Source organism: Lactuca saligna, chromosome 1 (assembly GCF_052625555.1).
Source record: "Lactuca saligna cultivar CGN05327 chromosome 1, ASM5262555v1, whole genome shotgun sequence".
Lineage (NCBI taxonomy): Eukaryota > Viridiplantae > Streptophyta > Magnoliopsida > Asterales > Asteraceae > Lactuca > Lactuca saligna.
In genome coordinates, this window is record NC_136417.1 from 157,512,113 (window position 1) to 157,532,634 (window position 20,522).

Here is a 20,522-nt window from a genome sequence, read left to right on the forward strand (position 1 = left end):
TATTTCGGGTGCGATCATACCAGCACTAATGCACCGGATCCCATCAGAACTCCGCAGTTAAGCGTGCTTGGGCGAGAGTAGTACTAGGATGGGTGACCCCCTGGGAAGTCCTCGTGTTGCACCCCCTTTTTCGTTGCCCGTCTGCGTTTTTTTATGTTTTAGGTGCGTTTTTTTTTTCTTTCTTGCTATATCCATGCTCGGGCGGCCTCCGGTTCAATGTTGATTGTTTTCTTGTTTCCCGAACCGAGCCGATCCATCACGTGGGTCCCACGCCTCGCGTCCGAAAGCAAACGAGGTTCTGCGTCTTGTAAGACATAAAAACAATAAGCATGGATAGTATTTCGGGTGCGATCATACCAGCACTAATGTACCGGATCCCATCAGAACTCCGCAGTTAAGCGTGCTTGGGCGAGAGTAGTACTAGGATGGGTGACCCCCTGGGAAGTCCTCGTGTTGCACCCCCTTTTTCGTTGCTCGTCTGCGTTTTTTTATGTTTTAGGTGCGTTTTTTTTTTCTTTCTTGCTATATCCATGCTCGGGCGGCCTCCGGTTCAATGTTGATTGTTTTCTTGTTTCCCGAACCGAGCCGATCCATCACGTGGGTCCCACGCCTCGCGTCCGAAAGCAAACGAGGTTCTGCGTCTTGTAAGACATAAAAACAATAAGCATGGATAGTATTTCGGGTGCGATCATACCAGCACTAATGCACCGGATCCCATCAGAACTCCGTGTCTTGCGTGCTTGGGCGAGAGTAGTACTAGGATGGGTGACCCCCTGGGAAGTCCTCGTGTTGCACCCCCTTTTTCGTTGCCCGTCTGCGTTTTTTTATGTTTCAGGTGCGTTTTTTTTTTCTTTCTTGCTATATCCATGCTCGGGCGTCCTCCGGTTCAATGTTGATTGTTTTCTTGTTTCCCGAACCGAGCCGATCCATCACGTGGGTCCCACGCCTCGCGTCCGAAAGCAAACGAGGTTCTGCGTCTTGTAAGACATAAAAACAATAAGCATGGATAGTATTTCGGGTGCGATCATACCAGCACTAATGCACCGGATCCCATCAGAACTCCGCAGTTAAGCGTGCTTGGGCGAGAGTAGTACTAGGATGGGTGACCCCTTGGGAAGTCCTCGTGTTGCACCCCCTTTTTCGTTGCTCGTCTGCGTTTTTTTATGTTTTAGGTGCGTTTTTTTTTTCTTTCTTGCTATATCCATGCTCGGGCGGCCTCCGGTTCAATGTTGATTGTTTTCTTGTTTCCCGAACCGAGCCGATCCATCACGTGGGTCCCACGCCTCGCGTCCGAAAGCAAACGAGGTTCTGCGTCTTGTAAGACATAAAAACAATAAGCATGGATAGTATTTCGGGTGCGATCATACCAGCACTAATGCACCGGATCCCATCAGAACTCCGCAGTTAAGCGTGCTTGGGCGAGAGTAGTACTAGGATGGGTGACCCCCTGGGAAGTCCTCGTGTTGCACCCCCTTTTTCGTTGCCCGTCTGCGTTTTTTTATGTTTTAGGTGCGTTTTTTTTTTCTTTCTTGCTATATCCATGCTCGGGCGGCCTCCGGTTCAATGTTGATTGTTTTCTTGTTTCCCGAACCGAGCCGATCCATCACGTGGGTCCCACGCCTCGCGTCCGAAAGCAAACGAGGTTCTGCGTCTTGTAAGACATAAAAACAATAAGCATGGATAGTATTTCGGGTGCGATCATACCAGCACTAATGCACCGGATCCCATCAGAACTGAGCAGTTAAGCGTGCTTGGGCGAGAGTAGTACTAGGATGGGTGACCCCCTGGGAAGTCCTCGTGTTGCACCCCCTTTTTCGTTGCTCGTCTGCGTTTTTTTATGTTTTAGGTGCGTTTTTTTTTTTCTTTCTTGCTATATCCATGCTCGGGCGGCCTCCGGTTCAATGTTGATTGTTTTCTTGTTTCCCGAACCGAGCCGATTCATCACGTGGGTCCCACGCCTCGCGTCCGAAAGCAAACGAGGTTCTGCGTCTTGTAAGACATAAAAACAATAAGCATGGATAGTATTTCGGGTGCGATCATACCAACACTAATGCACCGGATCCCATCAGAACTCCGCAGTTAAGCGTGCTTGGGCGAGAGTAGTACTAGGATGGGTGACCCCCTGGGAAGTCCTCGTGTTGCACCCTCTTTTTCGTTGCCCGTCTGCGTTTTTTTATGTTTTAGGTGCGTTTTTTTTTTCTTTCTTGCTATATCCATGCTCGGGCGGCCTCCGGTTCAATGTTGATTGTTTTCTTGTTTCCCGAACCGAGCCGATCCATCACGTGGGTCCCACGCCTCGCGTCCGAAAGCAAACGAGGTTCTGCGTCTTGTAAGACATAAAAACAATAAGCATGGATATTATTTCGGGTGCGATCATACCAGCACTAATGCACCGGATCCCATCAGAACTCCGCAGTTAAGCGTGCTTGGGCGAGAGTAGTACTAGGATGGGTGACCCCCTGGGAAGTCCTCGTGTTGCACCCCCTTTTTCGTTGCCCGTCTGCGTTTTTTTATGTTTTAGGTGCGTTTTTTTTTTCTTTCTTGCTATATCCATGCTCGGGCGGCCTCCGGTTCAATGTTGATTGTTTTCTTGTTTCCCGAACCGAGCCGATCCATCACATGGGTCCCACACCTCGCGTCCGAAAGCAAACGAGGTTCTGCGTCTTGTAAGACATAAAAACAATAAGCATGGATAGTATTTCGGGTGCGATCATACCAGCACTAATGCACCGGATCCCATCAGAACTCCGCAGTTAAGCGTGCTTGGGCGAGAGTAGTACTAGGATGGGTGACCCCCTGGGAAGTCCTCGTCTTGCACCCCCTTTTTCGTTGCTCGTCTGCGTTTTTTTATGTTTTAGGTGCGTTTTTTTTTTCTTTCTTGCTATATCCATGCTCGGGCGGCCTCCGGTTCAATGTTGATTGTTTTCTTGTTTCCCGAACCGAGCCGATCCATCACGTGGGTCCCACGCCTCGCGTCCGAAAGCAAACGAGGTTCTGCGTCTTGTAAGACATAAAAACAATAAGCATGGATAGTATTTCGGGTGCGATCATACCAGCACTAATGCACCGGATCCCATCAGAACTCCGCAGTTAAGCGTGCTTGGGCGAGAGTAGTACTAGGATGGGTGACCCCCTGGGAAGTCCTCGTGTTGCACCCCCTTTTTCGTTGCTCGTCTGCGTTTTTTTATGTTTTAGGTGCGTTTTTTTTTTCTTTCTTGCTATATCCATGCTCGGGCGGCCTCCGGTTCAATGTTGATTGTTTTCTTGTTTCCCGAACCGAGCCGATCCATCACGTGGGTCCCACGCCTCGCGTCCGAAAGCAAACGAGGTTCTGCGTCTTGTAAGACATAAAAACAATAAGCATGGATAGTATTTCGGGTGCGATCATACCAGCACTAATGCACCGGATCCCATCAGAACTCCGCAGTTAAGCGCGCTTGGGCGAGAGTAGTACTAGGATGGGTGACCCCCTGGGAAGTCCTCGTGTTGCACCCCCTTTTTCGTTGCCCGTCTGCGTTTTTTTATGTTTTAGGTGCGTTTTTTTTTTTCTTACTTGCTATATCAATGCTCGGGCGGCCTCCGGTTCAATGTTGATTGTTTTCTTGTTTCCCGAACCGAGCCGATCCATCACGTGGGTCCCACGCCTCGCGTCCGAAAGCAAACGAGGTTCTGCGTCTTGTAAGACATAAAAAAAATAAGCATGGATAGTATTTCGGGTGCGATCATACCAGCACTAATGCACCGGATCCCATCAGAACTCCGCAGTTAAGCGTGCTTGGGCGAGAGTAGTACTAGGATGGGTGACCCCCTGGGAAGTCCTCGTGTTGCACCCCCTTTTTCGTTGCCCGTCTGCGTTTTTTTATGTTTTAGGTGCGTTTTTTTTTTTTCTTTCTTGGTATATCCATGCTCGGGCGGCCTCCGGTTCAATGTTGATTGTTTTCTTGTTTCCCGAACCGAGCCGATCCATCACGTGGGTCCCACGCCTCGCGTCCGAAAGCAAACGAGGTTCTGCGTCTTGTAAGACATAAAAACAATAAGCATGGATAGTATTTCGGGTGCGATCATACCAGCACTAATGCACCGGATCCCATCAGAACTCCGCAGTTAAGCGTGCTTGGGTGAGAGTAGTACTAGGATGGGTGACCCCCTGGGAAGTCCTCGTGTTGCACCCCCTTTTTCGTTGCTCGTCTGCGTTTTTTTATGTTTTAGGTGCGTTTTTTTTTTTCTTTCTTGCTATATCCATGCTCGGGCGGCCTCCGGTTCAATGTTGATTGTTTTCTTGTTTCCCGAACCGAGCCGATTCATCACGTGGGTCCCACGCCTCGCGTCCGAAAGCAAACGAGGTTCTGCGTCTTGTAAGACATAAAAACAATAAGCATGGATAGTATTTCGGGTGCGATCATACCAACACTAATGCACCGGATCCCATTAGAACTCCGCAGTTAAGCGTGCTTGGGCGAGAGTAGTACTAGGATGGGTGACCCCCTGGGAAGTCCTCGTGTTGCACCCTCTTTTTCGTTGCCCGTCTGCGTTTTTTTATGTTTTAGGTGCGTTTTTTTTTTCTTTCTTGCTATATCCATGCTCGGGCGGCCTCCGGTTCAATGTTGATTGTTTTCTTGTTTCCCGAACCGAGCCGATCCATCACGTGGGTCCCACGCCTCGCGTCCGAAAGCAAACGAGGTTCTGCGTCTTGTAAGACATAAAAACAATAAGCATGGATATTATTTCGGGTGCGATCATACCAGCACTAATGCACCGGATCCCATCAGAACTCCGCAGTTAAGCGTGCTTGGGCGAGAGTAGTACTAGGATGGGTGACCCCCTGGGAAGTCCTCGTGTTGCACCCCCTTTTTCGTTGCCCGTCTGCGTTTTTTTATGTTTTAGGTGCGTTTTTTTTTTCTTTCTTGCTATATCCATGCTCGGGCGGCCTCCGGTTCAATGTTGATTGTTTTCTTGTTTCCCGAACCGAGCCGATCCATCACATGGGTCCCACACCTCGCGTCCGAAAGCAAACGAGGTTCTGCGTCTTGTAAGACATAAAAACAATAAGCATGGATAGTATTTCGGGTGCGATCATACCAGCACTAATGCACCGGATCCCATCAGAACTCCGCAGTTAAGCGTGCTTGGGCGAGAGTAGTACTAGGATGGGTGACCCCCTGGGAAGTCCTCGTCTTGCACCCCCTTTTTCGTTGCTCGTCTGCGTTTTTTTATGTTTTAGGTGCGTTTTTTTTTTCTTTCTTGCTATATCCATGCTCGGGCGGCCTCCGGTTCAATGTTGATTGTTTTCTTGTTTCCCGAACCGAGCCGATCCATCACGTGGGTCCCACGCCTCGCGTCCGAAAGCAAACGAGGTTCTGCGTCTTGTAAGACATAAAAACAATAAGCATGGATAGTATTTCGGGTGCGATCATACCAGCACTAATGCACCGGATCCCATCAGAACTCCGCAGTTAAGCGTGCTTGGGCGAGAGTAGTACTAGGATGGGTGACCCCCTGGGAAGTCCTCGTGTTGCACCCCCTTTTTCGTTGCTCGTCTGCGTTTTTTTATGTTTTAGGTGCGTTTTTTTTTTCTTTCTTGCTATATCCATGCTCGGGCGGCCTCCGGTTCAATGTTGATTGTTTTCTTGTTTCCCGAACCGAGCCGATCCATCACGTGGGTCCCACGCCTCGCGTCCGAAAGCAAACGAGGTTCTGCGTCTTGTAAGACATAAAAACAATAAGCATGGATAGTATTTCGGGTGCGATCATACCAGCACTAATGCACCGGATCCCATCAGAACTCCGCAGTTAAGCGCGCTTGGGCGAGAGTAGTACTAGGATGGGTGACCCCCTGGGAAGTCCTCGTGTTGCACCCCCTTTTTCGTTGCCCGTCTGCGTTTTTTTATGTTTTAGGTGCGTTTTTTTTTTTCTTACTTGCTATATCAATGCTCGGGCGGCCTCCGGTTCAATGTTGATTGTTTTCTTGTTTCCCGAACCGAGCCGATCCATCACGTGGGTCCCACGCCTCGCGTCCGAAAGCAAACGAGGTTCTGCGTCTTGTAAGACATAAAAAAAATAAGCATGGATAGTATTTCGGGTGCGATCATACCAGCACTAATGCACCGGATCCCATCAGAACTCCGCAGTTAAGCGTGCTTGGGCGAGAGTAGTACTAGGATGGGTGACCCCCTGGGAAGTCCTCGTGTTGCACCCCCTTTTTCGTTGCCCGTCTGCGTTTTTTTATGTTTTAGGTGCGTTTTTTTTTTTTCTTTCTTGGTATATCCATGCTCGGGCGGCCTCCGGTTCAATGTTGATTGTTTTCTTGTTTCCCGAACCGAGCCGATCCATCACGTGGGTCCCACGCCTCGCGTCCGAAAGCAAACGAGGTTCTGCGTCTTGTAAGACATAAAAACAATAAGCATGGATAGTATTTCGGGTGCGATCATACCAGCACTAATGCACCGGATCCCATCAGAACTCCGCAGTTAAGCGTGCTTGGGTGAGAGTAGTACTAGGATGGGTGACCCCCTGGGAAGTTCTCGTGTTGCACCCCCTTTTTCGTTGCTCGTCTGCGTTTTTTTATGTTTTAGGTGCGTTTTTTTTTTCTTTCTTGCTATATCCATGCTCGGGCGGCCTCCGGTTCAATGTTGATTGTTTTCTTGTTTCCCGAACCGAGCCGATCCATCACGTGGGTCCCACGCCTCGCGTCCGAAAGCAAACGAGGTTCTGCGTCTTGTAAGACATAAAAACAATAAGCATGGATAGTATTTCGGGTGCGATCATACCAGCACTAATGCACCGGATCCCATCAGAACTCCGCAGTTAAGCGTGCTTGGGCGAGAGTAGTACTAGGATGGGTGACCCCCTGGGAAGTCCTCGTGTTGCACCCCCTTTTTCGTTGCCCGTCTGCGTTTTTTTATGTTTTAGGTGCGTTTTTTTTTTTCTTTCTTGGTATATCAATGCTCGGGCGGCCTCCGGTTCAATGTTGATTGTTTTCTTGTTTCCCGAACCGAGCCGATCCATCACGTGGGTCCCACGCCTCGCGTCCGAAAGCAAACGAGGTTCTGCGTCTTGTAAGACATAAAAACAATAAGCATTGATAGTATTTCGGGTGCGATCATACCAGCACTAATGCACCGGATCCCATCAGAACTCCGCAGTTAAGCGTGCTTGGGCGAGAGTAGTACTAGGATGGGTGACCCCCTGGGAAGTCCTCGTGTTGCACCCCCTTTTTCGTTGCTCGTCTGCGTTTTTTTATGTTTTAGGTGCGTTTTTTTTTCTTTCTTGCTATATCCATGCTCGGGCGGCCTCCGGTTCAATGTTGATTGTTTTCTTGTTTCCCGAACCGAGCCGATCCATCACGTGGGTCCCACGCCTCGCGTCCGAAAGCAAACGAGGTTCTGCGTCTTGTAAGACATAAAAACAATAAGCATGGATAGTATTTCGGGTGCGATCATACCAGCACTAATGCACCGGATCCCATCAGAACTCCGCAGTTAAGCGCGCTTGGGCGAGAGTAGTACTAGGATGGGTGACCCCCTGGGAAGTCCTCGTGTTGCACCCCCTTTTTCGTTGCCCGTCTGCGTTTTTTTATGTTTTAGGTGCGTTTTTTTTTTTCTTACTTGCTATATCAATGCTCGGGCGGCCTCCGGTTCAATGTTGATTGTTTTCTTGTTTCCCGAACCGAGCCGATCCATCACGTGGGTCCCACGCCTCGCGTCCGAAAGCAAACGAGGTTCTGCGTCTTGTAAGACATAAAAACAATAAGCATGGATAGTATTTCGGGTGCGATCATACCAGCACTAATGTACCGGATCCCATCAGAACTCCGCAGTTAAGCGTGCTTGGGCGAGAGTAGTACTAGGATGGGTGACCCCCTGGGAAGTCCTCGTGTTGCACCCCCTTTTTCGTTGCTCGTCTGCGTTTTTTTATGTTTTAGGTGCGTTTTTTTTTTCTTTCTTGCTATATCCATGCTCGGGCGGCCTCCGGTTCAATGTTGATTGTTTTCTTGTTTCCCGAACCGAGCCGATCCATCACGTGGGTCCCACGCCTCGCGTCCGAAAGCAAACGAGGTTCTGCGTCTTGTAAGACATAAAAACAATAAGCATGGATAGTATTTCGGGTGCGATCATACCAGCACTAATGCACCGGATCCCATCAGAACTCCGCAGTTAAGCGTGCTTGGGCGAGAGTAGTACTAGGATGGGTGACCCCCTGGGAAGTCCTCGTGTTGCACCCCCTTTTTCGTTGCCCGTCTGCGTTTTTTTATGTTTTAGGTGCGTTTTTTTTTTCTTTCTTGGTATATCCATGCTCGGGCGGCCTCCGGTTCAATGTTGATTGTTTTCTTGTTTCCCGAACCGAGCCGATCCATCACGTGGGTCCCACGCCTCGCGTCCGAAAGCAAACGAGGTTCTGCGTCTTGTAAGACATAAAAACAATAAGCATTGATAGTATTTCGGGTGCGATCATACCAGCACTAATGCACCGGATCCCATCAGAACTCCGCAGTTAAGCGTGCTTGGGCGAGAGTAGTACTAGGATGGGTGACCCCCTGGGAAGTCCTCGTGTTGCACCCCCTTTTTCGTTGCTCGTCTGCGTTTTTTTATGTTTTAGGTGCGTTTTTTTTTCTTTCTTGCTATATCCATGCTCGGGCGGCCTCCGGTTCAATGTTGATTGTTTTCTTGTTTCCCGAACCGAGCCGATCCATCACGTGGGTCCCACGCCTCGCGTCCGAAAGCAAACGAGGTTCTGCGTCTTGTAAGACATAAAAACAATAAGCATGGATAGTATTTCGGGTGCGATCATACCAGCACTAATGCACCGGATCCCATCAGAACTCCGCAGTTAAGCGTGCTTGGGCGAGAGTAGTACTAGGATGGGTGACCCCTTGGGAAGTCCTCGTGTTGCACCCCCTTTTTCGTTGCTCGTCTGCGTTTTTTTATGTTTTAGGTGCGTTTTTTTTTTCTTTCTTGCTATATCCATGCTCGGGCGGCCTCCGGTTCAATGTTGATTGTTTTCTTGTTTCCCGAACCGAGCCGATCCATCACGTGGGTCCCACGCCTCGCGTCCGAAAGCAAACGAGGTTCTGCGTCTTGTAAGACATAAAAACAATAAGCATGGATAGTATTTCGGGTGCGATCATACCAGCACTAATGCACCGGATCCCATCAGAACTCCGCAGTTAAGCGTGCTTGGGTGAGAGTAGTACTAGGATGGGTGACCCCCTGGGAAGTTCTCGTGTTGCACCCCCTTTTTCGTTGCTCGTCTGCGTTTTTTTATGTTTTAGGTGCGTTTTTTTTTCTTTCTTGCTATATCCATGCTCGGGCGGCCTCCGGTTCAATGTTGATTGTTTTCTTGTTTCCCGAACCGAGCCGATCCATCACGTGGGTCCCACGCCTCGCGTCCGAAAGCAAACGAGGTTCTGCGTCTTGTAAGACATAAAAACAATAAGCATGGATAGTATTTCGGGTGCGATCATACCTGCACTAATGCACCGGATCCCATCAGAACTCCGCAGTTAAGCGTGCTTGGGCGAGAGTAGTACTAGGATGGGTGACCCCCTGGGAAGTCCTCGTGTTGCACCCCCTTTTTCGTTGCCCGTCTGCGTTTTTTTATGTTTTAGGTGCGTTTTTTTTTTCTTTCTTGCTATATCCATGCTCGGGCGGCCTCCGGTTCAATGTTGATTGTTTTCTTGTTTCCCGAACCGAGCCGATCCATCACGTGGGTCCCACGCCTCGCGTCCGAAAGCAAACGAGGTTCTGCGTCTTGTAAGACATAAAAACAATAAGCATGGATAGTATTTCGGGTGCGATCATACCAGCACTAATGCACCGGATCCCATCAGAACTCCGCAGTTAAGCGTGCTTGGGCGAGAGTAGTACTAGGATGGGTGACCCCCTGGGAAGTCCTCGTGTTGCACCCCCTTTTTCGTTGCTCGTCTGCGTTTTTTTATGTTTTAGGTGCGTTTTTTTTTTCTTTCTTGCTATATCCATGCTCGGGCGGCCTCCGGTTCAATGTTGATTGTTTTCTTGTTTCCCGAACCGAGCCGATCCATCACGTGGGTCCCACGCCTCGCGTCCGAAAGCAAACGAGGTTCTGCGTCTTGTAAGACATAAAAACAATAAGCATTGATAGTATTTCGGGTGCGATCATACCAGCACTAATGCACCGGATCCCATCAGAACTCCGCAGTTAAGCGTGCTTGGGCGAGAGTAGTACTAGGATGGGTGACCCCTTGGGAAGTCCTCGTGTTGCACCCCCTTTTTCGTTGCTCGTCTGCGTTTTTTTATGTTTTAGGTGCGTTTTTTTTTTCTTTCTTGCTATATCCATGCTCGGGCGGCCTCCGGTTCAATGTTGATTGTTTTCTTGTTTCCCGAACCGAGCCGATCCATCACGTGGGTCCCACGCCTCGCGTCCGAAAGCAAACGAGGTTCTGCGTCTTGTAAGACATAAAAACAATAAGCATGGATAGTATTTCGGGTGCGATCATACCAGCACTAATGCACCGGATCCCATCAGAACTCCGCAGTTAAGCGTGCTTGGGTGAGAGTAGTACTAGGATGGGTGACCCCCTGGGAAGTTCTCGTGTTGCACCCCCTTTTTCGTTGCTCGTCTGCGTTTTTTTATGTTTTAGGTGCGTTTTTTTTTCTTTCTTGCTATATCCATGCTCGGGCGGCCTCCGGTTCAATGTTGATTGTTTTCTTGTTTCCCGAACCGAGCCGATCCATCACGTGGGTCCCACGCCTCGCGTCCGAAAGCAAACGAGGTTCTGCGTCTTGTAAGACATAAAAACAATAAGCATGGATAGTATTTCGGGTGCGATCATACCTGCACTAATGCACCGGATCCCATCAGAACTCCGCAGTTAAGCGTGCTTGGGCGAGAGTAGTACTAGGATGGGTGACCCCCTGGGAAGTCCTCGTGTTGCACCCCCTTTTTCGTTGCCCGTCTGCGTTTTTTTATGTTTTAGGTGCGTTTTTTTTTTTCTTTCTTGCTATATCCATGCTCGGGCGGCCTCCGGTTCAATGTTGATTGTTTTCTTGTTTCCCGAACCGAGCCGATCCATCACGTGGGTCCCACGCCTCGCGTCCGAAAGCAAACGAGGTTCTGCGTCTTGTAAGACATAAAAACAATAAGCATTGATAGTATTTTGGGTGCGATCATACCAGCACTAATGCACCGGATCCCATCAGAACTCCGCAGTTAAGCGTGCTTGGGCGAGAGTAGTACTAGGATGGGTGACCCCCTGGGAAGTCCTCGTGTTGCACCCCCTTTTTCGTTGCCCGTCTGCGTTTTTTTATGTTTTAGGTGCGTTTTTTTTTTCTTTCTTGCTATATCCATGCTCGGGCGGCCTCCGGTTCAATGTTGATTGTTTTCTTGTTTCCCGAACCGAGCCGATCCATCACGTGGGTCCCACGCCTCGCGTCCGAAAGCAAACGAGGTTCTGCGTCTTGTAAGACATAAAAACAATAAGCATGGATAGTATTTCGGGTGCGATCATACCAGCACTAATGCACCGGATCCCATCAGAACTCCGCAGTTAAGCGTGCTTGGGTGAGAGTAGTACTAGGATGGGTGACCCCCTGGGAAGTTCTCGTGTTGCACCCCCTTTTTCGTTGCTCGTCTGCGTTTTTTTATGTTTTAGGTGCGTTTTTTTTTTCTTTCTTGCTATATCCATGCTCGGGCGGCCTCCGGTTCAATGTTGATTGTTTTCTTGTTTCCCGAACCGAGCCGATCCATCACGTGGGTCCCACGCCTCGCGTCCGAAAGCAAACGAGGTTCTGCGTCTTGTAAGACATAAAAACAATAAGCATGGATAGTATTTCGGGTGCGATCATACCTGCACTAATGCACCGGATCCCATCAGAACTCCGCAGTTAAGCGTGCTTGGGCGAGAGTAGTACTAGGATGGGTGACCCCCTGGGAAGTCCTCGTGTTGCACCCCCTTTTTCGTTGCCCGTCTGCGTTTTTTTATGTTTTAGGTGCGTTTTTTTTTTCTTTCTTGCTATATCCATGCTCGGGCGGCCTCCGGTTCAATGTTGATTGTTTTCTTGTTTCCCGAACCGAGCCGATCCATCACATGGGTCCCACACCTCGCGTCCGAAAGCAAACGAGGTTCTGCGTCTTGTAAGACATAAAAACAATAAGCATGGATAGTATTTCGGGTGCGATCATACCAGCACTAATGCACCGGATCCCATCAGAACTCCGCAGTTAAGCGTGCTTGGGCGAGAGTAGTACTAGGATGGGTGACCCCCTGGGAAGTCCTCGTCTTGCACCCCCTTTTTCGTTGCTCGTCTGCGTTTTTTTATGTTTTAGGTGCGTTTTTTTTTTCTTTCTTGCTATATCCATGCTCGGGCGGCCTCCGGTTCAATGTTGATTGTTTTCTTGTTTCCCGAACCGAGCCGATCCATCACGTGGGTCCCACGCCTCGCGTCCGAAAGCAAACGAGGTTCTGCGTCTTGTAAGACATAAAAACAATAAGCATGGATAGTATTTCGGGTGCGATCATACCAGCACTAATGCACCGGATCCCATCAGAACTCCGCAGTTAAGCGTGCTTGGGCGAGAGTAGTACTAGGATGGGTGACCCCCTGGGAAGTCCTCGTGTTGCACCCCCTTTTTCGTTGCCCGTCTGCGTTTTTTTATGTTTTAGGTGCGTTTTTTTTTTTCTTTCTTGCTATATCCATGCTCGGGCGGCCTCCGGTTCAATGTTGATTGTTTTCTTGTTTCCCGAACCGAGCCGATCCATCACGTGGGTCCCACGCCTCGCGTCCGAAAGCAAACGAGGTTCTGCGTCTTGTAAGACATAAAAACAATAAGCATGGATAGTATTTCGGGTGCGATCATACCAGCACTAATGCACCGGATCCCATCAGAACTCCGCAGTTAAGCGCGCTTGGGCGAGAGTAGTACTAGGATGGGTGACCCCCTGGGAAGTCCTCGTGTTGCACCCCCTTTTTCGTTGCCCGTCTGCGTTTTTTTATGTTTTAGGTGCGTTTTTTTTTTTCTTACTTGCTATATCAATGCTCGGGCGGCCTCCGGTTCAATGTTGATTGTTTTCTTGTTTCCCGAACCGAGCCGATCCATCACGTGGGTCCCACGCCTCGCGTCCGAAAGCAAACGAGGTTCTGCGTCTTGTAAGACATAAAAAAAATAAGCATGGATAGTATTTCGGGTGCGATCATACCAGCACTAATGCACCGGATCCCATCAGAACTCCGCAGTTAAGCGTGCTTGGGCGAGAGTAGTACTAGGATGGGTGACCCCCTGGGAAGTCCTCGTGTTGCACCCCCTTTTTCGTTGCCCGTCTGCGTTTTTTTATGTTTTAGGTGCGTTTTTTTTTTCTTTCTTGCTATATCCATGCTCGGGCGGCCTCCGGTTCAATGTTGATTGTTTTCTTGTTTCCCGAACCGAGCCGATCCATCACGTGGGTCCCACGCCTCGCGTCCGAAAGCAAACGAGGTTCTGCGTCTTGTAGGACATAAAAACAATAAGCATGGATAGTATTTCGGGTGCGATCATACCAGCACTAATGCACCGGATCCCATCAGAACTCCGCAGTTAAGTGTGCTTGGGCGAGAGTAGTACTAGGATGGGTGACCCCCTGGGAAGTCCTCGTGTTGCACCCCCTTTTTCGTTGCCCGTCTGCGTTTTTTTATGTTTTAGGTGCGTTTTTTTTTTCTTTCTTGCTATATCCATGCTCGGGCGGCCTCCGGTTCAATGTTGATTGTTTTCTTGTTTCCCGAACCGAGCCGATCCATCACGTGGGTCCCACGCCTCGCGTCCGAAAGCAAACGAGGTTCTGCGTCTTGTAAGACATAAAAACAATAAGCATGGATAGTATTTCGGGTGCGATCATACCAGCACTAATGCACCGGATCCCATCAGAACTCCGCAGTTAAGCGTGCTTGGGCGAGAGTAGTACTAGGATGGGTGACCCCCTGGGAAGTCCTCGTGTTGCACCCCCTTTTTCGTTGCCCGTCTGCGTTTTTTTATGTTTTAGGTGCGTTTTTTTTTTCTTTCTTGCTATATCCATGCTCGGGCGGCCTCCGGTTCAATGTTGATTGTTTTCTTGTTTCCCGAACCGAGCCGATCCATCACGTGGGTCCCACGCCTCGCGTCCGAAAGCAAACGAGGTTCTGCGTCTTGTAGGACATAAAAACAATAAGCATGGATAGTATTTCGGGTGCGATCATACCAGCACTAATGCACCGGATCCCATCAGAACTCCGCAGTTAAGCGTGCTTGGGCGAGAGTAGTACTAGGATGGGTGACCCCCTGGGAAGTCCTCGTGTTGCACCCCCTTTTTCGTTGCCCGTCTGCGTTTTTTTATGTTTTAGGTGCGTTTTTTTTTTCTTTCTTGCTATATCCATGCTCGGGCGGCCTCCGGTTCAATGTTGATTGTTTTCTTGTTTCCCGAACCGAGCCGATCCATCACGTGGGTCCCACGCCTCGCGTCCGAAAGCAAACGAGGTTCTGCGTCTTGTAAGACATAAAAACAATAAGCATTGATAGTATTTCGGGTGCGATCATACCAGCACTAATGCACCGGATCCCATCAGAACTCCGCAGTTAAGCGTGCTTGGGCGAGAGTAGTACTAGGATGGGTGACCCCCTGGGAAGTCCTCGTGTTGCACCCCCTTTTTCGTTGCCCGTCTGCGTTTTTTTATGTTTTAGGTGCGTTTTTTTTTTTCTTTCTTGCTATATCCATGCTCGGGCGGCCTCCGGTTCAATGTTGATTGTTTTCTTGTTTCCCGAACCGAGCCGATCCATCACGTGGGTCCCACGCCTCGCGTCCGAAAGCAAACGAGGTTCTGCGTCTTGTAGGACATAAAAACAATAAGCATGGATAGTATTTCGGGTGCGATCATACCAGCACTAATGCACCGGATCCCATCAGAACTCCGCAGTTAAGCGTGCTTGGGCGAGAGTAGTACTAGGATGGGTGACCCCCTGGGAAGTCCTCGTGTTGCACCCCCTTTTTCGTTGCCCGTCTGCGTTTTTTTATGTTTTAGGTGCGTTTTTTTTTTCTTTCTTGCTATATCCATGCTCGGGCGGCCTCCGGTTCAATGTTGATTGTTTTCTTGTTTCCCGAACCGAGCCGATCCATCACGTGGGTCCCACGCCTCGCGTCCGAAAGCAAACGAGGTTCTGCGTCTTGTAAGACATAAAAACAATAAGCATGGATAGTATTTCGGGTGCGATCATACCAGCACTAATGCACCGGATCCCATCAGAACTCCGCAGTTAAGCGTGCTTGGGCGAGAGTAGTACTAGGATGGGTGACCCCCTGGGAAGTCCTCGTGTTGCACCCCCTTTTTCGTTGCCCGTCTGCGTTTTTTTATGTTTTAGGTGCGTTTTTTTTTTCTTTCTTGCTATATCCATGCTCGGGCGGCCTCCGGTTCAATGTTGATTGTTTTCTTGTTTCCCGAACCGAGCCGATCCATCACGTGGGTCCCACGCCTCGCGTCCGAAAGCAAACGAGGTTCTGCGTCTTGTAAGACATAAAAACAATAAGCATGGATAGTATTTCGGGTGCGATCATACCAGCACTAATGCACCGGATCCCATCAGAACTCCGCAGTTAAGCGTGCTTGGGCGAGAGTAGTACTAGGATGGGTGACCCCCTGGGAAGTCCTTGTGTTGCACCCCCTTTTTCGTTGCCCGTCTGCGTTTTTTTATGTTTTAGGTGCGTTTTTTTTTTCTTTCTTGCTATATCCATGCTCGGGCGGCCTCCGGTTCAATGTTGATTGTTTTCTTGTTTCCCGAACCGAGCCGATCCATCACGTGGGTCCCACGCCTCGCGTCCGAAAGCAAACGAGGTTCTGCGTCTTGTAGGACATAAAAACAATAAGCATGGATAGTATTTCGGGTGCGATCATACCAGCACTAATGCACCGGATCCCATCAGAACTCCGCAGTTAAGCGTGCTTGGGCGAGAGTAGTACTAGGATGGGTGACCCCATGGGAAGTCCTCGTGTTGCACCCCCTTTTTCGTTGCCCGTCTGCGTTTTTTTATGTTTTAGGTGCGTTTTTTTTTTCTTTCTTGCTATATCCATGCTCGGGCGGCCTCCGGTTCAATGTTGATTGTTTTCTTGTTTCCCGAACCGAGCCGATCCATCACGTGGGTCCCACGCCTCGCGTCCGAAAGCAAACGAGGTTCTGCGTCTTGTAGGACATAAAAACAATAAGCATGGATAGTATTTCGGGTGCGATCATACCAGCACTAATGCACCGGATCCCATCAGAACTCCGCAGTTAAGCGTGCTTGGGCGAGAGTAGTACTAGGATGGGTGACCCCCTGGGAAGTCCTCGTGTTGCACCCCCTTTTTCGTTGCCCGTCTGCGTTTTTTTATGTTTTAGGTGCGTTTTTTTTTTCTTTCTTGCTATATCCATGCTCGGGCGGCCTCCGGTTCAATGTTGATTGTTTTCTTGTTTCCCGAACCGAGCCGATCCATCACGTGGGTCCCACGCCTCGCGTCCGAAAGCAAACGAGGTTCTGCGTCTTGTAGGACATAAAAACAATAAGCATGGATAGTATTTCGGGTGCGATCATACCAGCACTAATGCACCGGATCCCATCAGAACTCCGCAGTTAAGCGTGCTTGGGCGAGAGTAGTACTAGGATGGGTGACCCCCTGGGAAGTCCTCGTGTTGCACCCCCTTTTTCGTTGCCCGTCTGCGTTTTTTTATGTTTTAGGTGCGTTTTTTTTTTCTTTCTTGCTATATCCATGCTCGGGCGGCCTCCGGTTCAATGTTGATTGTTTTCTTGTTTCCCGAACCGAGCCGATCCATCACGTGGGTCCCACGCCTCGCGTCCGAAAGCAAACGAGGTTCTGCGTCTTGTAGGACATAAAAACAATAAGCATGGATAGTATTTCGGGTGCGATCATACCAGCACTAATGCACCGGATCCCATCAGAACTCCGCAGTTAAGCGTGCTTGGGCGAGAGTAGTACTAGGATGGGTGACCCCCTGGGAAGTCCTCGTGTTGCACCCCCTTTTTCGTTGCCCGTCTGCGTTTTTTTATGTTTTAGGTGCGTTTTTTTTTTCTTTCTTGCTATATCCATGCTCGGGCGGCCTCCGGTTCAATGTTGATTGTTTTCTTGTTTCCCGAACCGAGCCGATCCATCACGTGGGTCCCACGCCTCGCGTCCGAAAGCAAACGAGGTTCTGCGTCTTGTAAGACATAAAAACAATAAGCATTGATAGTATTTCGGGTGCGATCATACCAGCACTAATGCACCGGATCCCATCAGAACTCCGCAGTTAAGCGTGCTTGGGCGAGAGTAGTACTAGGATGGGTGACCCCCTGGGAAGTCCTCGTGTTGCACCCCCTTTTTCGTTGCCCGTCTGCGTTTTTTTATGTTTTAGGTGCGTTTTTTTTTTTCTTTCTTGCTATATCCATGCTCGGGCGGCCTCCGGTTCAATGTTGATTGTTTTCTTGTTTCCCGAACCGAGCCGATCCATCACGTGGGTCCCACGCCTCGCGTCCGAAAGCAAACGAGGTTCTGCGTCTTGTAGGACATAAAAACAATAAGCATGGATAGTATTTCGGGTGCGATCATACCAGCACTAATGCACCGGATCCCATCAGAACTCCGCAGTTAAGCGTGCTTGGGCGAGAGTAGTACTAGGATGGGTGACCCCCTGGGAAGTCCTCGTGTTGCACCCCCTTTTTCGTTGCCCGTCTGCGTTTTTTTATGTTTTAGGTGCGTTTTTTTTTTCTTTCTTGCTATATCCATGCTCGGGCGGCCTCCGGTTCAATGTTGATTGTTTTCTTGTTTCCCGAACCGAGCCGATCCATCACGTGGGTCCCACGCCTCGCGTCCGAAAGCAAACGAGGTTCTGCGTCTTGTAAGACATAAAAACAATAAGCATGGATAGTATTTCGGGTGCGATCATACCAGCACTAATGCACCGGATCCCATCAGAACTCCGCAGTTAAGCGTGCTTGGGCGAGAGTAGTACTAGGATGGGTGACCCCCTGGGAAGTCCTCGTGTTGCACCCCCTTTTTCGTTGCCCGTCTGCGTTTTTTTATGTTTTAGGTGCGTTTTTTTTTTCTTTCTTGCTATATCCATGCTCGGGCGGCCTCCGGTTCAATGTTGATTGTTTTCTTGTTTCCCGAACCGAGCCGATCCATCACGTGGGTCCCACGCCTCGCGTCCGAAAGCAAACGAGGTTCTGCGTCTTGTAAGACATAAAAACAATAAGCATGGATAGTATTTCGGGTGCGATCATACCAGCACTAATGCACCGGATCCCATCAGAACTCCGCAGTTAAGCGTGCTTGGGCGAGAGTAGTACTAGGATGGGTGACCCCCTGGGAAGTCCTTGTGTTGCACCCCCTTTTTCGTTGCCCGTCTGCGTTTTTTTATGTTTTAGGTGCGTTTTTTTTTTCTTTCTTGCTATATCCATGCTCGGGCGGCCTCCGGTTCAATGTTGATTGTTTTCTTGTTTCCCGAACCGAGCCGATCCATCACGTGGGTCCCACGCCTCGCGTCCGAAAGCAAACGAGGTTCTGCGTCTTGTAGGACATAAAAACAATAAGCATGGATAGTATTTCGGGTGCGATCATACCAGCACTAATGCACCGGATCCCATCAGAACTCCGCAGTTAAGCGTGCTTGGGCGAGAGTAGTACTAGGATGGGTGACCCCATGGGAAGTCCTCGTGTTGCACCCCCTTTTTCGTTGCCCGTCTGCGTTTTTTTATGTTTTAGGTGCGTTTTTTTTTTCTTTCTTGCTATATCCATGCTCGGGCGGCCTCCGGTTCAATGTTGATTGTTTTCTTGTTTCCCGAACCGAGCCGATCCATCACGTGGGTCCCACGCCTCGCGTCCGAAAGCAAACGAGGTTCTGCGTCTTGTAGGACATAAAAACAATAAGCATGGATAGTATTTCGGGTGCGATCATACCAGCACTAATGCACCGGATCCCATCAGAACTCCGCAGTTAAGCGTGCTTGGGCGAGAGTAGTACTAGGATGGGTGACCCCCTGGGAAGTCCTCGTGTTGCACCCCCTTTTTCGTTGCCCGTCTGCGTTTTTTTATGTTTTAGGTGCGTTTTTTTTTTCTTTCTTGCTATATCCATGCTCGGGCGGCCTCCGGTTCAATGTTGATTGTTTTCTTGTTTCCCGAACCGAGCCGATCCATCACGTGGGTCCCACGCCTCGCGTCCGAAAGCAAACGAGGTTCTGCGTCTTGTAGGACATAAAAACAATAAGCATGGATAGTATTTCGGGTGCGATCATACCAGCACTAATGCACCGGATCCCATCAGAACTCCGCAGTTAAGCGTGCTTGGGCGAGAGTAGTACTAGGATGGGTGACCCCCTGGGAAGTCCTCGTGTTGCACCCCCTTTTTCGTTGCCCGTCTGCGTTTTTTTATGTTTTAGGTGCGTTTTTTTTTTCTTTCTTGCTATATCCATGCTCGGGCGGCCTCCGGTTCAATGTTGATTGTTTTCTTGTTTCCCGAACCGAGCCGATCCATCACGTGGGTCCCACGCCTCGCGTCCGAAAGCAAACGAGGTTCTGCGTCTTGTAGGACATAAAAACAATAAGCATGGATAGTATTTCGGGTGCGATCATACCAGCACTAATGCACCGGATCCCATCAGAACTCCGCAGTTAAGCGTGCTTGGGCGAGAGTAGTACTAGGATGGGTGACCCCCTGGGAAGTCCTCGTGTTGCACCCCCTTTTTCGTTGCCCGTCTGCGTTTTTTTATGTTTTAGGTGCGTTTTTTTTTTCTTTCTTGCTATATCCATGCTCGGGCGGCCTCCGGTTCAATGTTGATTGTTTTCTTGTTTCCCGAACCGAGCCGATCCATCACGTGGGTCCCACGCCTCGCGTCCGAAAGCAAACGAGGTTCTGCGTCTTGTAGGACATAAAAACAATAAGCATGGATAGTATTTCGGGTGCGATCATACCAGCACTAATGCACCGGATCCCATCAGAACTCCGCAGTTAAGCGTGCTTGGGCGAGAGTAGTACTAGGATGGGTGACCCCCTGGGAGTCCTCGTGTTGCACCCCCTTTTTCGTTGCCCGTCTGCGTTTTTTTATGTTTTAGGTGCGTTTTTTTTTTTCTTTCTTGCTATATCCATGCTCGGGCGGCCTCCGGTTCAATGTTGATTGTTTTCTTGTTTCCCGAACCGAGCCGATCCATCACGTGGGTCCCACGCCTCGCGTCCGAAAGCAAACGAGGTTCTGCGTCTTGTAGGACATAAAAACAATAAGCATGGATAGTATTTCGGGTGCGATCATACCAGCACTAATGCACCGGATCCCATCAGAACTCCGCAGTTAAGCGTGCTTGGGCGAGAGTAGTACTAGGATGGGTGACCCCCTGGGAAGTCCTCGTGTTGCACCCCCTTTTTCGTTGCCCGTCTGCGTTTTTTTATGTTTTAGGTGCGTTTTTTTTTTCTTTCTTGCTATATCCATGCTCGGGCGGCCTCCGGTTCAATGTTGATTGTTTTCTTGTTTCCCGAACCGAGCCGATCCATCACGTGGGTCCCACGCCTCGCGTCCGAAAGCAAAC

General features: G+C 49.6%; 61 non-coding genes across 61 annotated transcripts; all 61 read left to right on the forward strand.

Moving 5' to 3' along the window:
• Nucleotides 1-6: 6 nt before the first annotated feature.
• Nucleotides 7-125, forward strand: LOC145016211 (5S ribosomal RNA). Its single transcript, XR_013666155.1, has one exon. It is a non-coding gene; the product is annotated as a 5S ribosomal RNA (ribosomal RNA).
• A 218-nt stretch (nt 126-343) lies between these two features.
• On the forward strand, nt 344-462 carry LOC145025420 (5S ribosomal RNA). Its single transcript, XR_013673436.1, has one exon. It is a non-coding gene; the product is annotated as a 5S ribosomal RNA (ribosomal RNA).
• Nucleotides 463-680: 218 nt separating this feature from the next.
• LOC145027532 (5S ribosomal RNA) lies at nt 681-798 on the forward strand. The gene has a single exon (XR_013675447.1). It is a non-coding gene; the product is annotated as a 5S ribosomal RNA (ribosomal RNA).
• A 218-nt stretch (nt 799-1,016) lies between these two features.
• Nucleotides 1,017-1,135, forward strand: LOC145022391 (5S ribosomal RNA). Its single transcript, XR_013670522.1, has one exon. It is a non-coding gene; the product is annotated as a 5S ribosomal RNA (ribosomal RNA).
• Nucleotides 1,136-1,353: 218 nt separating this feature from the next.
• On the forward strand, nt 1,354-1,472 carry LOC145016221 (5S ribosomal RNA). Its single transcript, XR_013666157.1, has one exon. It is a non-coding gene; the product is annotated as a 5S ribosomal RNA (ribosomal RNA).
• Nucleotides 1,473-1,690: 218 nt separating this feature from the next.
• On the forward strand, nt 1,691-1,809 carry LOC145027147 (5S ribosomal RNA). The gene has a single exon (XR_013675084.1). It is a non-coding gene; the product is annotated as a 5S ribosomal RNA (ribosomal RNA).
• A 219-nt stretch (nt 1,810-2,028) lies between these two features.
• LOC145026332 (5S ribosomal RNA) lies at nt 2,029-2,147 on the forward strand. The gene has a single exon (XR_013674311.1). It is a non-coding gene; the product is annotated as a 5S ribosomal RNA (ribosomal RNA).
• A 218-nt stretch (nt 2,148-2,365) lies between these two features.
• On the forward strand, nt 2,366-2,484 carry LOC145016227 (5S ribosomal RNA). The gene has a single exon (XR_013666158.1). It is a non-coding gene; the product is annotated as a 5S ribosomal RNA (ribosomal RNA).
• Nucleotides 2,485-2,702: 218 nt separating this feature from the next.
• LOC145025819 (5S ribosomal RNA) lies at nt 2,703-2,821 on the forward strand. Its single transcript, XR_013673814.1, has one exon. It is a non-coding gene; the product is annotated as a 5S ribosomal RNA (ribosomal RNA).
• A 218-nt stretch (nt 2,822-3,039) lies between these two features.
• Nucleotides 3,040-3,158, forward strand: LOC145016232 (5S ribosomal RNA). The gene has a single exon (XR_013666159.1). It is a non-coding gene; the product is annotated as a 5S ribosomal RNA (ribosomal RNA).
• Nucleotides 3,159-3,376: 218 nt separating this feature from the next.
• On the forward strand, nt 3,377-3,495 carry LOC145025857 (5S ribosomal RNA). The gene has a single exon (XR_013673850.1). It is a non-coding gene; the product is annotated as a 5S ribosomal RNA (ribosomal RNA).
• Nucleotides 3,496-3,714: 219 nt separating this feature from the next.
• Nucleotides 3,715-3,833, forward strand: LOC145016237 (5S ribosomal RNA). Its single transcript, XR_013666160.1, has one exon. It is a non-coding gene; the product is annotated as a 5S ribosomal RNA (ribosomal RNA).
• A 220-nt stretch (nt 3,834-4,053) lies between these two features.
• Nucleotides 4,054-4,172, forward strand: LOC145025741 (5S ribosomal RNA). The gene has a single exon (XR_013673742.1). It is a non-coding gene; the product is annotated as a 5S ribosomal RNA (ribosomal RNA).
• A 219-nt stretch (nt 4,173-4,391) lies between these two features.
• LOC145026621 (5S ribosomal RNA) lies at nt 4,392-4,510 on the forward strand. The gene has a single exon (XR_013674584.1). It is a non-coding gene; the product is annotated as a 5S ribosomal RNA (ribosomal RNA).
• Nucleotides 4,511-4,728: 218 nt separating this feature from the next.
• Nucleotides 4,729-4,847, forward strand: LOC145016241 (5S ribosomal RNA). Its single transcript, XR_013666161.1, has one exon. It is a non-coding gene; the product is annotated as a 5S ribosomal RNA (ribosomal RNA).
• A 218-nt stretch (nt 4,848-5,065) lies between these two features.
• On the forward strand, nt 5,066-5,184 carry LOC145025820 (5S ribosomal RNA). The gene has a single exon (XR_013673815.1). It is a non-coding gene; the product is annotated as a 5S ribosomal RNA (ribosomal RNA).
• Nucleotides 5,185-5,402: 218 nt separating this feature from the next.
• Nucleotides 5,403-5,521, forward strand: LOC145016249 (5S ribosomal RNA). Its single transcript, XR_013666162.1, has one exon. It is a non-coding gene; the product is annotated as a 5S ribosomal RNA (ribosomal RNA).
• Nucleotides 5,522-5,739: 218 nt separating this feature from the next.
• On the forward strand, nt 5,740-5,858 carry LOC145025858 (5S ribosomal RNA). Its single transcript, XR_013673851.1, has one exon. It is a non-coding gene; the product is annotated as a 5S ribosomal RNA (ribosomal RNA).
• Nucleotides 5,859-6,077: 219 nt separating this feature from the next.
• Nucleotides 6,078-6,196, forward strand: LOC145016257 (5S ribosomal RNA). Its single transcript, XR_013666163.1, has one exon. It is a non-coding gene; the product is annotated as a 5S ribosomal RNA (ribosomal RNA).
• A 220-nt stretch (nt 6,197-6,416) lies between these two features.
• Nucleotides 6,417-6,535, forward strand: LOC145025558 (5S ribosomal RNA). The gene has a single exon (XR_013673569.1). It is a non-coding gene; the product is annotated as a 5S ribosomal RNA (ribosomal RNA).
• Nucleotides 6,536-6,753: 218 nt separating this feature from the next.
• Nucleotides 6,754-6,872, forward strand: LOC145016262 (5S ribosomal RNA). Its single transcript, XR_013666164.1, has one exon. It is a non-coding gene; the product is annotated as a 5S ribosomal RNA (ribosomal RNA).
• Nucleotides 6,873-7,091: 219 nt separating this feature from the next.
• LOC145016266 (5S ribosomal RNA) lies at nt 7,092-7,210 on the forward strand. Its single transcript, XR_013666165.1, has one exon. It is a non-coding gene; the product is annotated as a 5S ribosomal RNA (ribosomal RNA).
• Nucleotides 7,211-7,427: 217 nt separating this feature from the next.
• LOC145025859 (5S ribosomal RNA) lies at nt 7,428-7,546 on the forward strand. The gene has a single exon (XR_013673852.1). It is a non-coding gene; the product is annotated as a 5S ribosomal RNA (ribosomal RNA).
• A 219-nt stretch (nt 7,547-7,765) lies between these two features.
• Nucleotides 7,766-7,884, forward strand: LOC145025421 (5S ribosomal RNA). The gene has a single exon (XR_013673437.1). It is a non-coding gene; the product is annotated as a 5S ribosomal RNA (ribosomal RNA).
• Nucleotides 7,885-8,102: 218 nt separating this feature from the next.
• LOC145016273 (5S ribosomal RNA) lies at nt 8,103-8,221 on the forward strand. Its single transcript, XR_013666166.1, has one exon. It is a non-coding gene; the product is annotated as a 5S ribosomal RNA (ribosomal RNA).
• Nucleotides 8,222-8,439: 218 nt separating this feature from the next.
• On the forward strand, nt 8,440-8,558 carry LOC145016280 (5S ribosomal RNA). Its single transcript, XR_013666168.1, has one exon. It is a non-coding gene; the product is annotated as a 5S ribosomal RNA (ribosomal RNA).
• A 217-nt stretch (nt 8,559-8,775) lies between these two features.
• LOC145022403 (5S ribosomal RNA) lies at nt 8,776-8,894 on the forward strand. Its single transcript, XR_013670533.1, has one exon. It is a non-coding gene; the product is annotated as a 5S ribosomal RNA (ribosomal RNA).
• A 218-nt stretch (nt 8,895-9,112) lies between these two features.
• On the forward strand, nt 9,113-9,231 carry LOC145025559 (5S ribosomal RNA). The gene has a single exon (XR_013673570.1). It is a non-coding gene; the product is annotated as a 5S ribosomal RNA (ribosomal RNA).
• Nucleotides 9,232-9,448: 217 nt separating this feature from the next.
• Nucleotides 9,449-9,567, forward strand: LOC145022613 (5S ribosomal RNA). The gene has a single exon (XR_013670735.1). It is a non-coding gene; the product is annotated as a 5S ribosomal RNA (ribosomal RNA).
• Nucleotides 9,568-9,785: 218 nt separating this feature from the next.
• LOC145016286 (5S ribosomal RNA) lies at nt 9,786-9,904 on the forward strand. Its single transcript, XR_013666169.1, has one exon. It is a non-coding gene; the product is annotated as a 5S ribosomal RNA (ribosomal RNA).
• Nucleotides 9,905-10,122: 218 nt separating this feature from the next.
• Nucleotides 10,123-10,241, forward strand: LOC145022414 (5S ribosomal RNA). Its single transcript, XR_013670543.1, has one exon. It is a non-coding gene; the product is annotated as a 5S ribosomal RNA (ribosomal RNA).
• A 218-nt stretch (nt 10,242-10,459) lies between these two features.
• On the forward strand, nt 10,460-10,578 carry LOC145025560 (5S ribosomal RNA). Its single transcript, XR_013673571.1, has one exon. It is a non-coding gene; the product is annotated as a 5S ribosomal RNA (ribosomal RNA).
• A 217-nt stretch (nt 10,579-10,795) lies between these two features.
• Nucleotides 10,796-10,914, forward strand: LOC145022624 (5S ribosomal RNA). The gene has a single exon (XR_013670746.1). It is a non-coding gene; the product is annotated as a 5S ribosomal RNA (ribosomal RNA).
• A 219-nt stretch (nt 10,915-11,133) lies between these two features.
• Nucleotides 11,134-11,252, forward strand: LOC145016291 (5S ribosomal RNA). The gene has a single exon (XR_013666170.1). It is a non-coding gene; the product is annotated as a 5S ribosomal RNA (ribosomal RNA).
• A 218-nt stretch (nt 11,253-11,470) lies between these two features.
• LOC145025561 (5S ribosomal RNA) lies at nt 11,471-11,589 on the forward strand. The gene has a single exon (XR_013673572.1). It is a non-coding gene; the product is annotated as a 5S ribosomal RNA (ribosomal RNA).
• A 218-nt stretch (nt 11,590-11,807) lies between these two features.
• Nucleotides 11,808-11,926, forward strand: LOC145022635 (5S ribosomal RNA). Its single transcript, XR_013670757.1, has one exon. It is a non-coding gene; the product is annotated as a 5S ribosomal RNA (ribosomal RNA).
• A 218-nt stretch (nt 11,927-12,144) lies between these two features.
• On the forward strand, nt 12,145-12,263 carry LOC145025821 (5S ribosomal RNA). The gene has a single exon (XR_013673816.1). It is a non-coding gene; the product is annotated as a 5S ribosomal RNA (ribosomal RNA).
• Nucleotides 12,264-12,481: 218 nt separating this feature from the next.
• LOC145016297 (5S ribosomal RNA) lies at nt 12,482-12,600 on the forward strand. The gene has a single exon (XR_013666171.1). It is a non-coding gene; the product is annotated as a 5S ribosomal RNA (ribosomal RNA).
• A 219-nt stretch (nt 12,601-12,819) lies between these two features.
• Nucleotides 12,820-12,938, forward strand: LOC145025860 (5S ribosomal RNA). The gene has a single exon (XR_013673853.1). It is a non-coding gene; the product is annotated as a 5S ribosomal RNA (ribosomal RNA).
• Nucleotides 12,939-13,157: 219 nt separating this feature from the next.
• On the forward strand, nt 13,158-13,276 carry LOC145016304 (5S ribosomal RNA). Its single transcript, XR_013666173.1, has one exon. It is a non-coding gene; the product is annotated as a 5S ribosomal RNA (ribosomal RNA).
• Nucleotides 13,277-13,494: 218 nt separating this feature from the next.
• On the forward strand, nt 13,495-13,613 carry LOC145025308 (5S ribosomal RNA). Its single transcript, XR_013673329.1, has one exon. It is a non-coding gene; the product is annotated as a 5S ribosomal RNA (ribosomal RNA).
• A 218-nt stretch (nt 13,614-13,831) lies between these two features.
• LOC145016316 (5S ribosomal RNA) lies at nt 13,832-13,950 on the forward strand. Its single transcript, XR_013666175.1, has one exon. It is a non-coding gene; the product is annotated as a 5S ribosomal RNA (ribosomal RNA).
• Nucleotides 13,951-14,168: 218 nt separating this feature from the next.
• On the forward strand, nt 14,169-14,287 carry LOC145016321 (5S ribosomal RNA). The gene has a single exon (XR_013666176.1). It is a non-coding gene; the product is annotated as a 5S ribosomal RNA (ribosomal RNA).
• Nucleotides 14,288-14,505: 218 nt separating this feature from the next.
• LOC145016326 (5S ribosomal RNA) lies at nt 14,506-14,624 on the forward strand. The gene has a single exon (XR_013666177.1). It is a non-coding gene; the product is annotated as a 5S ribosomal RNA (ribosomal RNA).
• A 219-nt stretch (nt 14,625-14,843) lies between these two features.
• LOC145016331 (5S ribosomal RNA) lies at nt 14,844-14,962 on the forward strand. The gene has a single exon (XR_013666178.1). It is a non-coding gene; the product is annotated as a 5S ribosomal RNA (ribosomal RNA).
• A 218-nt stretch (nt 14,963-15,180) lies between these two features.
• LOC145016336 (5S ribosomal RNA) lies at nt 15,181-15,299 on the forward strand. Its single transcript, XR_013666179.1, has one exon. It is a non-coding gene; the product is annotated as a 5S ribosomal RNA (ribosomal RNA).
• Nucleotides 15,300-15,517: 218 nt separating this feature from the next.
• LOC145025329 (5S ribosomal RNA) lies at nt 15,518-15,636 on the forward strand. The gene has a single exon (XR_013673350.1). It is a non-coding gene; the product is annotated as a 5S ribosomal RNA (ribosomal RNA).
• A 218-nt stretch (nt 15,637-15,854) lies between these two features.
• Nucleotides 15,855-15,973, forward strand: LOC145022138 (5S ribosomal RNA). Its single transcript, XR_013670275.1, has one exon. It is a non-coding gene; the product is annotated as a 5S ribosomal RNA (ribosomal RNA).
• A 218-nt stretch (nt 15,974-16,191) lies between these two features.
• Nucleotides 16,192-16,310, forward strand: LOC145016345 (5S ribosomal RNA). The gene has a single exon (XR_013666181.1). It is a non-coding gene; the product is annotated as a 5S ribosomal RNA (ribosomal RNA).
• A 218-nt stretch (nt 16,311-16,528) lies between these two features.
• LOC145016350 (5S ribosomal RNA) lies at nt 16,529-16,647 on the forward strand. Its single transcript, XR_013666182.1, has one exon. It is a non-coding gene; the product is annotated as a 5S ribosomal RNA (ribosomal RNA).
• A 218-nt stretch (nt 16,648-16,865) lies between these two features.
• LOC145016357 (5S ribosomal RNA) lies at nt 16,866-16,984 on the forward strand. Its single transcript, XR_013666183.1, has one exon. It is a non-coding gene; the product is annotated as a 5S ribosomal RNA (ribosomal RNA).
• Nucleotides 16,985-17,202: 218 nt separating this feature from the next.
• LOC145016362 (5S ribosomal RNA) lies at nt 17,203-17,321 on the forward strand. The gene has a single exon (XR_013666184.1). It is a non-coding gene; the product is annotated as a 5S ribosomal RNA (ribosomal RNA).
• Nucleotides 17,322-17,540: 219 nt separating this feature from the next.
• LOC145016366 (5S ribosomal RNA) lies at nt 17,541-17,659 on the forward strand. The gene has a single exon (XR_013666185.1). It is a non-coding gene; the product is annotated as a 5S ribosomal RNA (ribosomal RNA).
• Nucleotides 17,660-17,877: 218 nt separating this feature from the next.
• On the forward strand, nt 17,878-17,996 carry LOC145016371 (5S ribosomal RNA). The gene has a single exon (XR_013666187.1). It is a non-coding gene; the product is annotated as a 5S ribosomal RNA (ribosomal RNA).
• Nucleotides 17,997-18,214: 218 nt separating this feature from the next.
• Nucleotides 18,215-18,333, forward strand: LOC145025330 (5S ribosomal RNA). The gene has a single exon (XR_013673351.1). It is a non-coding gene; the product is annotated as a 5S ribosomal RNA (ribosomal RNA).
• Nucleotides 18,334-18,551: 218 nt separating this feature from the next.
• LOC145022149 (5S ribosomal RNA) lies at nt 18,552-18,670 on the forward strand. Its single transcript, XR_013670286.1, has one exon. It is a non-coding gene; the product is annotated as a 5S ribosomal RNA (ribosomal RNA).
• A 218-nt stretch (nt 18,671-18,888) lies between these two features.
• LOC145016378 (5S ribosomal RNA) lies at nt 18,889-19,007 on the forward strand. Its single transcript, XR_013666188.1, has one exon. It is a non-coding gene; the product is annotated as a 5S ribosomal RNA (ribosomal RNA).
• A 218-nt stretch (nt 19,008-19,225) lies between these two features.
• Nucleotides 19,226-19,344, forward strand: LOC145016380 (5S ribosomal RNA). The gene has a single exon (XR_013666189.1). It is a non-coding gene; the product is annotated as a 5S ribosomal RNA (ribosomal RNA).
• Nucleotides 19,345-19,562: 218 nt separating this feature from the next.
• Nucleotides 19,563-19,681, forward strand: LOC145016386 (5S ribosomal RNA). The gene has a single exon (XR_013666190.1). It is a non-coding gene; the product is annotated as a 5S ribosomal RNA (ribosomal RNA).
• A 218-nt stretch (nt 19,682-19,899) lies between these two features.
• On the forward strand, nt 19,900-20,017 carry LOC145025617 (5S ribosomal RNA). The gene has a single exon (XR_013673626.1). It is a non-coding gene; the product is annotated as a 5S ribosomal RNA (ribosomal RNA).
• Nucleotides 20,018-20,236: 219 nt separating this feature from the next.
• On the forward strand, nt 20,237-20,355 carry LOC145016390 (5S ribosomal RNA). Its single transcript, XR_013666191.1, has one exon. It is a non-coding gene; the product is annotated as a 5S ribosomal RNA (ribosomal RNA).
• The last annotated feature ends 167 nt before the right edge of the window (nt 20,356-20,522 follow it).